The 12,108-nt window shown below is 46.7% G+C and overlaps 1 protein-coding gene and 1 pseudogene across 5 annotated transcripts in view; both read left to right on the top strand.

Moving 5' to 3' along the window:
• Window positions 1-12,108, top strand: part of RBFOX1 (RNA binding fox-1 homolog 1) — a 2,487,135-nt gene that overhangs the window by 681,312 nt on the left and 1,793,715 nt on the right. The gene's annotated exons all lie outside the window — the stretch shown is intronic.
• The window catches only part of LOC126944763 (uncharacterized), a 465,255-nt pseudogene continuing 463,791 nt past the window's right edge, over window positions 10,645-12,108 (top strand). The window contains exon 1 of the transcript XR_007722168.1: window positions 10,645-10,658. The product of XR_007722168.1 is annotated as an uncharacterized LOC126944763 (transcript). The remainder of the gene's footprint in view (window positions 10,659-12,108) is intronic.

Raw genomic sequence — 12,108 nt, 5'->3', positions numbered from 1 at the left:
GGCCAGTCTCAGGGAGAAGTTTCACATAGCATCACGTAGAGGGGCACGTTCTCCCATTCCCTGCCTCCATAGCACCCCAAACTCAATGCACCCTCTAGGAGGTATCAGAGCCTTCTTGACTGGAAGAATGTCCCTTCTTGAGCTTAGAATACTTATGGGAGGGTCAATTTGTCCATCCTTCTGCCTTCAGGCAGGATGAAAGATGGCCAGGAAAGTCCCGACAATGGCTGGCTACTGTGAGAATCTCTTCTTGTGTAGATGGGATAGGTAGAAAGATTTAGGAGGCCTGGTGGTTACTGGACTGGAGGAAGGTGTGAGGGTTGGGTGGGTGCAGGGCTCGCAGAGGCAGGGAAGGAGATTTCCAGGGTGACTTCTTGGTCCAAGGAAGTGAGGTTTTCTCAGCCTTTGCTTTGTGTCTCTCCGTCAATGGCCCACTTCTATTTTTATCAGTAGGATGCCCATCAACCCAACTTCAAGCTGCCAGAATCTGCATCTCTGCCTGAAAACTTTTTGTTTTTGCCCGCCTGAGTTTCTCTGTGTGCAATGCAGGCTGGAAGTGCTGGTGGATTCACTCCCCCAGGAGAGCTCCCTGTATCATGACAGATGGAAGGTGGTGTACAAACGCCCCACATCCCTCATCCTCTGGGTGGGATAACTGACTCTGCTCTCTGCGTTTCCTCGCAGGAATCAAGCTTCATTTACCCAGAGTGGTAATTTGGCTAATAATGCAAATCATGCCCCCTTTCTCACCTCTCTTATCTGTAATCGTCCCCCAAACAAACTACTTGTGCTTGGATCTTTGACTTAGCATCTGGTTCTAGGGGAACAGAAACTAAAGTAGTCTGTCAGTGGACTGCCATTGATGGAGGGAGCCTGGGGTGCTTGGCAGACATAGGTCCTACCTGCAGACAAATCTTGCAGCCCATTTGGCTTGGTGGATCCACCCTGTTCTCTAGGACCTCCCACTTGGGGTCCGCTGTCTGTTTTTCACCCCCAGAAAAACTTCCATCATCTGTTTTGACTCCACACTTATTACTGATGGGGATTTTCACTGGGTACTTGTGGGAGATCTGAAGCGCTGAAGTTCCTATTCCCCTTATCTTGTGCCACAGCCATATCTTTAGAGACCTCTCGCTGTTTCGATAAGCACAGCTTCCCTGGGGGCACCATCCTGGCATCTCACGCTTCATCCCCACAGTATTGAGTCCATGTTCATTTTCTTCACTCACAGAGGGATCGGCTGTAGAAGAGCTGGTGTGCATTGTGAGTCTTCAACACCTCGTTCATGCACTACACACTAATCCCATTCCTTGGTTCTGATGGGGGTGCAGAGGCATTGTCTCGCTCTGTTGGGACCGCTGTAACAAAATACCACAAACACGGCCACTTCTAAACAGCAGAGATTTATTTTTCACAGTTCTGGAGTCCGGGAAGTCCAGGATGAAGGCAGATTCCGTGTCTGGTGAGAGTCCACATTCTGGCTCGCAGGTGGTGCCTTTGCACCGTGTCTGCATATGGTGGGAGGGGAAAGGGAGCTCTCTAGAACTTCTTTTATAAGACCACTCATCTCAACCATGAGGGCCCCACCCCCATGGCCTCATCCCCTCCCTAAAGCCCGACCTCTGAATACCATCACTTTGGGGATTCGGATTTCAGTATATGAATTTTCAGGGGACACAAACATTCAGACCTTAGTAGGCATCTTCACGGGGAGAAATTTGGAGACAGGAAGGCCAAAGGAGAACCTCTAAAATAATGATCCACTGACTCATCCATCCTCACTGCTCCACCCAAGTGCTATCTAAAGTAGAGACTGGTGGAAAAAAAAAAAATAAGCATTTGGGGGATGGACACACCTAAGCTTCACACCCATCTCTGCCATTTGCTAACTTTTGTGTCTTTGAATAAGTGACTTAGCCCCTCTGAGCCTCAGTTTTTTTCATCCATGTAGGGAGTTTGCTGAGGTTACCTCTTAGGCATTTATAGTGGTCAAATGTGGCAAGACCTATCAGTTTCTCAGAACGCTGCTCACCATATCATTGACACATAATAAATGTTAGCCATTGTTTTCACTTTATGTACCACTGATGCCTGTGCATTTAGCTGCACCTGGGAGAAGCTGAGCAGCTTTGCATTAATCAGAGATTAGGAATCTACCCTGAGAACAGTGTGGTTTGGTAACGTGTCAGGGACACCTGGGATCTCTCAGCTCCTCCCACCTCACTGCAGTCCCAGCATACCACAAAATAAGGGAAGATACATTGCACGTTGAAGGACTTTTATGACAAAGTCATTTTTCTACTTATGACCTCTTGTTTTTGCACAAGAACTTAGTAGGTATCTGGCGAAACACCAGCCATAACCCAGATAAAAGTATAATTATTTCCTATTTGCTTGCTGGGGTTTTTAAATCAGTGCAGTAATTTAAGCATGACTCTTGGAGGCTTACAAAAAAGATGTTATGATTAGTTTTATCTCCTTTGTTAAGAAAAAATAATTACAGTGAAATAATTAGAGGCGGCAGAGTTGACACGAGATTAGGAGAGCCGGCTTGGCAATGAAAGTGAAGTTCTAATGAGGAAAAGTATAACAAAGGGATGGGTCCATGGGGAGAGTGCCAGGAGCTTGTCCAGTTCTGGCCTCCAGACCCGAGAACAGAGGGGAGGCAGGACGGCTGGCCTGGTGGGGCGGCCAACTTCCTAATGTACTTAAGTCACTCAGGAAAAAAGTGCTGTTCTTCGTGTCAGAATACCCAAGTCTAAGTTCAGACTCTAGCATTGCCACGCGTGTGACCTTAGGCAAGTCTCTTGACATTTCCAAGCTGCATGTAGTAGCGTCTGTTTCTTTGTCTAGACATTCAGTGTGTGGGTGTACGATAAGGATAACAGGTTGGCCTGGCTTAGTAAGTAGAAAGCCCCACACAGGTGCATGACACCATCTTATTTATCCCACAGTTATTTATTGTGACTTATTTATCTCCCCACCCCTACCACGTGTGGGTTGTTTGGACCCACACCAGGGTTGATATGGTTTGAATATTTGTCCCATCCACATCTCATGTGGAAATGGGATTCCAATGTTGGAGACAGAGCCTAGGGAAAGGTGTTTGGTTGATGGGGGCAGATGCCTCGTGAATGGCTTGGTACCTTCCTCGCAGTAATGAACTCAAGTGAGAGCTGGTCGTTTCAAAGAGCCTGGTGTCTTTCTTGCTTCCTCTCCCTTGCCGTGTGACACACCTGCACCCCTTTGCTTTCTGCTGTGATTGAATGCTCTCTGAGGTCCTCCCCAGAAGCCAAGCAGACGCTGGAGCCATGCTTGTACAGCCTGAAGAACTGTGAGCCAAATAAACCTCTTTTCTTTATAAATTACCCAGTTCTCAGGTATTCCTTCGTAGCAATGCAAAACAGGTTAACACAGGTGTATAACCAGGTCGTTGCTCGAGAAGAATGATATTCTGAACATTCCAGCAACACATCCAAAATGCCAATAATTCTGCCTTCTGCCTTTTGTTAAAGGTTTGAGAAAAAGTAAAGATAACACCTAACATTGTCTTATACCTATCATGTAGCAGATGCCATGCTGAGCACTTTGGATGTATGAATGACATCTTTCTTCTTTACACCAGTGCTAAGAGGTGGACAAGGTATATTCCATCACTCTTCTCTTTTCTTTTCTTTTTTTTTTTTTCTTTCTTTTTTTTTTTTTTTTTTTTTTTTTTTTGAGACGGAGTCTCGCTCTGTAGCCCAGGCTGGAGTGCAGTGGTGCGATCTCAGCTCACTGCAAGCTCTGCCTCCTGGGTTTACGCCATTCTCCTGCCTTAGCCTCCCCAGTAGCTGGGACTACAGGCGCCTGCCACCACACCCGGCTAATTTTTTGTATTTTTAGTAGAGACGGGGTTTCACTGTGTTAGCCAGGATGGTCGCGATCTCCTGACCTCGTGATCCACCCGCCTCAGCCTCCTAAAGTGCTGGGATTACAGGCTTGAGCCACCGCGCCCGGCTCCATCACTCCTCTTATTCCATCATGAGGACCATCAAGGCTCAGCGATGGTAAGGAACTTCATTAGAGCCATCCAACTTGCAGTTTGCAGGATCAGGATTCAAACCTAGGTCTGTTTGATTCAAGGACAGAGGCATTAACCCACAACTTTCAGGAGATCTCTTGGGAGCTTTCAAGCTACGTTGTCTCATTTGGAGATGGCAGCCAAGAGGAAAGGAGGTTTTGGCCCCAAAATAATCCAGGAGAAACATGGAAAACTGTCTTCATTTTTAGTTAGCAGTGCCTAGTAGATGTGTTCTCACATGTGTTTATTATTTTCTGTTACATAGCAAAGTATTGCAAAACTTGGCAACTTAAAACAAATATTTATTATCCCCAATTTTTTGTGGGTCAGACATCGGGAAGTAGCTTCACTGGCTTCCCCTGGTGCAAGATCTCTCGAGAGTTTGCATGTATGCTGTCAGCCAGGGCTGCAGTCTCATCTGAAGCCTGACTGAGGCTAGAGAATCCCCTTCCAAGTTCATTCATGTAACTGTTGGCAGATCCTGGATCTGCTTGTAAGCTCACTCACATGGTTGTTGGCCAGCATCAGTTCACCGTCATGTGGGCCTCTCTGTAGACTCTTGGGTGCCCTTACAACATGGCAGCTGGTGATGAGAGAGAGAACAAAAGGCAAAAAAGAGAGAGAGGCTGGGCATGGTGGCTCACGCCTGTAATCTCAGTAGTTTGGGAGGCCAAGGCAGGAGGATCACAAGATCAGGAGATCGAGACCATCCTGGCTAACATGGTGAAAGGCTATCTCAACTAAAAATACAAAAAATTAGATGGGCATGGTGGCGGGCGCCTGTAGTCCCAGCTACTCAGAAGGCTGAAGCAGGAGAATGGCATGAACCTGGGAGGCGGAGCTTGCAGTGAGCTGAGACTGTGCCACTGCACTCCAGCCTGGGCAACAGTGTGAGACTCTGTGTCAACAACAACAAAAAAAGAGACTATGACAAAAGGTTCACCTACTATTGTGATGTGCCATCACTTTTGCTGTATGGTGTTGGGTAGAAGTAAGTTGCTGTGTTGAGTCTACACCCAAAGGGAGGGTATTACACAGGGGCAGAACAACAGGAGGTGGAAACCACTGTGGATTTAGAGGCTGCTCATTCCAACCCTTTTTATTGCCAACTCCCTTTGTCTTTTCTAGGTATCTAGATTATAGATGGAGCGTCTTATTACATCCTCTGATGATTGAACAGATCCTAAAAGGCCAAGATCATCACTAATTTGACTTGTGTCTTTGCTTTTCCATCTATTGATATTTTCTTCCACATGGTTTGAATAGAGTCAAGATAATTCAACTGGCTGTTGCATCCTTTCCATATTTTGAGATTCTACAGATGGCTGAAGCACTCTAGACACTAAAATGCCACCCAACACTTGTACCTAAATGATGTTCATTTATCCATTCAGAAATGAACAATTTAGTGCCTACTTATTCCTTGGGGCTAAGAAAACAGAGAGTCAATGAGACTGGCAGGGTTCCTTCAGAGAGGACCTACTTTTAGTAGGTAGTCAGAAAAGTTTATAGAAGACAGGCTGGGCACAGTGGCTCATGCTTATAATCCCAGCACTTTGGAAGGTCAAGGTGGGCAGATCAGCTGAGGTCAGGAGTTTGAGACCAGCCTGGCCTATATGGTGACACCTCTCTCTTCTAAAAATACAAACATTAACCTGGCATGGTGGCGCTTGCCTGTAATCTCAGCTACTCGGGAGGCTGAGGCGCAAAAATTGCTTGAATCCTCGAGGTGAAGGTTGCAGTGAGCCGAGATCATGCCACTGTACTCCAGCCTGGGTGACAGGGCAAGACTCAGTATCAAAAGAAAAAAAAGTTCATAGACTATAATATGATATGTTACCATCATAAGCCTTATAAAATGTCATATTAAAATTCATGATAATCACATTGGGAATAATGGGGCTCAGAGTTGTTCAGTGCACTGCCCTGTGAACTGCACACAGCTTTCTTGGTAGAAGCAGTTTTAATTCTCCAGCCTTCACAGCAGCTAGTAATGCCTGTCTCCTGGTAGGTGTAAGATTGGATTGTGCAGATTCCCACAGACTGTATTAAGAATTTTAAGCTCTATCTCAAGTACAAATGTAAGACATTGGATAGCCTGAAGCAGGAGACCAAGTCTGAAAATTCATGTGGTGTCTGAACTGTCTCCCTGACACTCTAGCAATAAAACCCAGATGAAAGGACTATTTCTCCCCATCACCATAACAGGTTAGACAGCTTTCTCCATAACAGCTCTAATTCTCAGATTATTCTTAATTCCCCCTCCTTTGTTGGAGTTTATCTTCTATTTGTTTTTGTCTTACTGTCTATCAGCTTGTATTAATTCTCTGTCTCCCCTTCCTCCCTCTCTTATTTCTGTCTTTACCTCCTTTCCCAATCTCTTTGCTCATAAGAATCTCAGAGAAAAGTCTTAAGGAAAAGGCCTCTACTTGACCATTGCTTCCATCTAAATTTGCCTATTCACCACTTGTTTTAAGCTTTTGTAGGGGCCTGTGTGCCCAGCCCTTCCTCCCATTTTCCCTTTATAATTAGGAGGTGCTGGGTCCTCCATTGCTTCCTAGCTTTGGAACTAATTTCAGGGGAAGCAGAAGGAGGACCTCCTAGAAGGGAGAGAGAATTCTCATTTTGCCTTTTCGGAAGCCCCACAAGTGGTTGTCAGGTGAGAAAGCTGCCAAGTCAGCGCAACCCCCAACACTAAGCTGCTTATCTCTGACTCCACTGGGCTGCCGTTTTATTAGCTTTACTTCTCAAAGGCACAACCCCTGGATTGAGCTGGGAGAGAGTGGGAACCGACATCCTCCTAGCCAAGACAGAAAATGCTCTCCTGATGGGGGAAGACAGGTTTCCCAATGCCTGGGTGACTCTGGCCTCAGGGCTGAATTCATCTGTGCACAGGACGAGCTAGTGGCTGTCTCCGCTGCCTTTGATGTAGGTGATGTGACCTGCATCCCATGTGCCCTTAGGATGGGGATGAATTGAGTCAAAAGGGCTCCCACTGAGTCGTCCTTTCTCCCTTCACCCCACCCTGCAGGCATGGCCCCATTTGAACCTGCTCTACAGTTTGGAATTCACGGGTCAGTTTTCATTCCTGTTCCTCCACTTTAGACAACTGCTTCCTAAGCAGCATGGGATGCCAGGCTCTTTTGCAATCCCAGCGCTCATGCTTTGAGTCCACACCTCAGAGGAGAGACTTACTAAAGGGCTCCACTGTTTTAAAACATGCCCATGGAAGCGTGATAATATTGATAATAACATAATGGATAATACTTAATAAGTCCATTAAGCGCCCACCACCAGGCACTCCGCTAAGCACTTTATGTGCGTCTTACGTTGAATCCTCCCAACAGCCTAAGAGATTTGGTGCTTTCAGGACTTATCTTCATTTTATAGAAACAGAGAGTTTGAGATGTTAAGTAATTTTCTCAAGATTATCTGTCGGATTGGGACCTCATAATGATTCCAGTCAAAGAAGATGGGAATTCCCAGGTGTTTCTGACCCCACCTATGGGAGCCACAGTGGGTGGGAAGGAAGGAGACCCAAGCTCTGGACTGCACTGGGCATATCCACGTGAGTCATGCCTCCTTTCTCCTGGGCTCTGGGAAATGTGTCAGCACAGAAATGGTCATGTCCCCAGTGCATGCTGCCATCCACTGTTTCTTACCTGCATACCTGACATAACCTCTCCCTTGCTTCACCACATGATCCCTCATATATGTTTTTTAATCTAGTCTCAAAGTGCGACCAGAATGATCATTATAAAATGCAAACTGGATTGTGACTCTTCCCTGTTTGAAATGACTTCCCGTTGCAGGGTCTAGCCCCTGGTCCCGACCATGGGATAATATGCCTCTCAGGCAGGAATCGTGTATCCACCTGTCCCAGTGTCTGAGAGCTGAGGCAGTTTCAGCCTGTCACCTGATAGCACATAGGTACCTGGAATATTGGTTGTGGTGTTTATACTTCTTATCCGGATATGTAGGAAAAAAATGTACAAATTGCTGACATTTCAGTGAAGGCCAGGGTGACCATAGATCCCTGGATGGTTCTAGTTAATGCCTGTTTCACTGAATTAGACCTCTAACACGGTCCAAGTTAGACAATAAATCATGGTGTCACCCTACTGAAAGCCCAAAGTAAAACTCAGAGCTGTTGTTTTAATTGCAATTTTTTTTTTTTTTTTTTTGAGATGGAGTTTTGCTCTTGTTGCCCAGGCTGGAGTGCCATGGCACAATCTCAGCTCACCTCAATCTCTTCCTCCCGAGTTCAAGTGATTCTTCAGCCTCAGCCTCCTGAGTAGTTGGGATTACAGGCATGCGCCACCACACCCGGCTAATTTTTTGTATTTTTAGTAGAGACAGGGTTTCTCCATGTTGGTCAGGCAGGTCTCAAACTCCTGACTCAGGCGATCCGCCTGCCTTGGCCTCCCAAAGTGCTGGGATTATGCAAATTTTGTATAATATAAAGTTAACCATTTTAAAGCATATAATTCCATGGTATTTAGTGCATTCACAAGGTTGTGCTGCCACCACCTTGATCTAGTTTCAAAACATTTTCATTTCTCCGAAGGAAACCCCATACCCATTAGGAGTGAATCCACATTCCCCTTCTCCACAGCCCTGGAAATTACTCATCTACTTTCTACAGGTTTGCTTTGCTGGGTATTTCCTATACATGGAATCCTACAGCATGTGACCCTTTCTCTCTGCCTTTTTTCACTGAGCCTAATGTTTTCAATGTTCATCCATACTGAAACATATGTTAGTACTTCCTTTTTTTATATATGAGACGGAGTCTCGCTCTGTCGCCCAGGCTAGAGTGCAGTGGCCGGATCTCAGCTCACTGCAAGGTCTGCCTCCCGGGTTCACAGCATTCTCCTGCCTCAGCCTCCCCAGTAGCTGGGACTACAGGCGCCCGCCACCGCGCCCGGCTAATTTTTTGTATTTTTAGTAGAGACAAGGTTTCACCGTGTTAGCCAGGACGGTCTCGATCTCCTGACCTCGTGATCCGCCTGCCTCAGCCTCCCAAAGTGCTGGGATTACAGGCGTGAGCCACCGCGCCCGGCCATATTAGTACTTCCTTTTTATAGAAGGCAGTACTGTATTTCATTCCGCCATATTCCTTTTCATTATACATTATCCATACAATAGTCTGTATGTAGAGAAATCCTATTGTGTTTATTTACTCGTCAGTGGCTCTACATTTGGGCTGTTCCTACCTTTGGGTTGTTTAGAGCAGCTCTGAGTGTTTGTGTAGAAGGATCTGCTTGGGGTCCTCTTTTTGTTTCTCTTGGGTAGATACCTAGGAGTGGAATTACTGGGTTATATGGCAATTTGTTAACGTTTAGGGGAACTGATCGCAGCTTTTCGAGTGTTTGCCGTGCTAGCCTTGACCTGGCTCCCTAGGTTCAAGACCACAGCCCAGGCAGCTCTGTACTGGGCAGAGGAGGAAGCACCCTTCCAGGGACAGTCAAAAGACCTTGTCCAAAAGTGGGGCAGCGGGGAGACAGGGAGTGTGCCCAGGTAGGATCCTGGTCCTTGAGATGCAAGGCTGTCTCTCGACAATGATGTCGGTGTGGGATCTGAACTGGAATTAAAATGTCCTTCACGAGGGCCTGGGTGGAAATTCTTCCTGCTCAGCATTACAATTTAAAAAAATCCATCAAAAGGACAAAATAAATATATCAGCAGAAGGATTTTAAAGGAAAAGCACAGATACTTCCTGCCCAATGGAGTTGTCTGTTTTCTTTTTTTTTTTTTTTTTTTTTTTTTTTTGAGACGGAGTCTCGCTCTGCCGCCCAGGCTGGAGTGCAGTGGCCGGATCTCAGCTCACTGCAAGCTCCGCCTCCCGGGTTCACGCCATTCTCCTGCCTCAGCCTACGGAGTAGCTGGGACTACAGGCGCCCGCCACCGCGCCCTGCTAGTTTTTTTGTATTTTTTAGTAGAGACGGGGTTTCACCGTGTTAGCCAGGATGGTCTCGATCTCCTGACCTCGTGATCCGCCCATCTCGGCCTCCCACAGTGCTGGGATTACAGGCTTGAGCCACCGCGCCCGGCCAGGAGTTGTCTGTTTTCACGTGCAGTGGTGGAATATGAACACGTGCCGTGCAAGGCTACCTGAGGAACCTGTTCTCCCCTTCCCCGTGTGATGTTGAGCAGGAGACTCCATGGATCATGGGAGTCATTGATTCTAATCCCTGCTCCATCTCTGATGTGTTGGTGGGAATCTAACTTAGCCCTTCCAAATTGCAAGCAGTTCCATAAATATTACTGATCACCTGTTAGGCTATAGGTATCATGCTAGGCACTGCAGAGAATGCCAAGGCCATAGAAAGCAGTGGGATCTGGGGAAAAGCTAGAGAAAGAAGAGCTCCAGTCCCATTCTAGCTCATAATAAGCTTTCGGTGAGGCTTCTGATGTGACCTGGAGCTTTTCTTCTCTCGCCTGCATTCTCCAGAGATTGTCTTTCTTTTCTGGCTCAGGTGTTCACATCCTGTCCCCTTGGAGGGCTAGCAATCTTTGTATAAATTGCTTATGATGCAAGGCAGAATCTGATGAAAGGTAGGAGCAAAGTACCCGGGATGTGCGGGGGGAGTAGGTTGTAAGGGAAGCATTCGGATAGGAAAAGAATCTTATCTGACTTGACTGAGAAGGACTGATGAGGGCATCAAGATGAAATTGATTCTGAATGGAGCAAGTCACTGATATTGATAAGACTATTGATAAAAGCGACTATTTCTGGAAGGGTAATGAAGGGGATGAGAAATAGGAAAAGGAAGTGCGTTAGGTGGTTCTTGCTTTGGTCTAAAGAAATACCTGAGGCTGGGTAATTTATAAAGAAAAGAGGTTTAATTGGCTAATGGTTCTGCAGGCTGTACAGGAAGCATAGTGCCAGAATCTGCTGCTGGGGAAGCCTCGGGAAGCTTCCAATTATGGTGGAAGATAAAGGGAGAGCAAGTGCATGACATGGCAAGAGAAGGAGGGAGCAAGAGAGAGCAAGAAGAGGAGGAGCCTGGCTCTTTAAACAACCAGATAGGCCAGGTACGGTGGCTTATGCCTGTAATCCCAGAACTTTGGGAGGCCAAGGTGAGAGGATCGCTTGAGGCTAGGAGTTTGAGACTAGCATGGGCAACATCTCCACAAGAAATAAAAAAATTAGCCGGGCATGGTGAGGTACTCCTGTGGTCTCAGCTACTTGGGAGGCTGAAGTAGGAGGATCACTTGAGCCCAGGAGGTCAAGGCTGCAGTGAGCTATGATCTCACCACTGCATTCCAACCTGGACAATAGAGCAAGACCCTGTCTCGAAAAACAAATCCCCAAGCCCTAGCTCTCACTGTGAACTCAGAGCGAGAAATCACTCATCGCCAAGGGGGTGGTGGTAAGCCATTCATGACGGATCCATCCCCATGATTCAACACCTCCCACCTCCAGCACTGGGATCACATTTTGACATGAGATCTGAGATTTAAAGGGGACACACATCTAAACCATATAGGGATGGATGGGAGGAAGGGAAGAAGAAAAAGGGACCCAAGGAGATGTGGCACGGAGGGTGTCTCAGCTAAGGATAGCCGTTGTTCACCCCCTTGTCTTGCTAGAGCAAGGCTAATGCATTGGAAGTTCCGGCCCGGCTCAGGGCAGAGGAGAGCCCAGGCCCAGCAGGTGCTTCTGAATGGTCACCCTCTCTCCCTGCTGGACCCAGAACCCAGGTGAAGGGTCCCTGTGGTGCACAGTCATCCGCCCACTCTGGCAGAAAGCTGTTGCTGGTTTAAACCATTTAACATCCCCACCATCAGTAACCACCCACCCTCATATAATTTATTTATCTATTCATTCTCCTTACCCAGATTTCCATAAACTCTTCCAACCCCACAGTGTATTCAGATGGAAATAAATGAGTTTAATTACTTAAAGTAAATTTGGAATTCAGGGGCTAACGCTCTCCATTCTGCATGTGAGCCCAGCCACAGAAGGAAGTGTAAAATATTCAAGCCTTTGAAAGATTGCAACCACTGGGCTTGGCAGACACCAGCACTTTGCCTTTTTT

Source organism: Macaca thibetana, chromosome 20 (genome assembly GCF_024542745.1).
Source record: "Macaca thibetana thibetana isolate TM-01 chromosome 20, ASM2454274v1, whole genome shotgun sequence".
NCBI lineage: Eukaryota > Metazoa > Chordata > Mammalia > Primates > Cercopithecidae > Macaca > Macaca thibetana.
The sequence above is the reverse complement of the archived record's forward strand: the minus strand, read 5'-3'. Positions and strand labels throughout refer to the sequence as shown.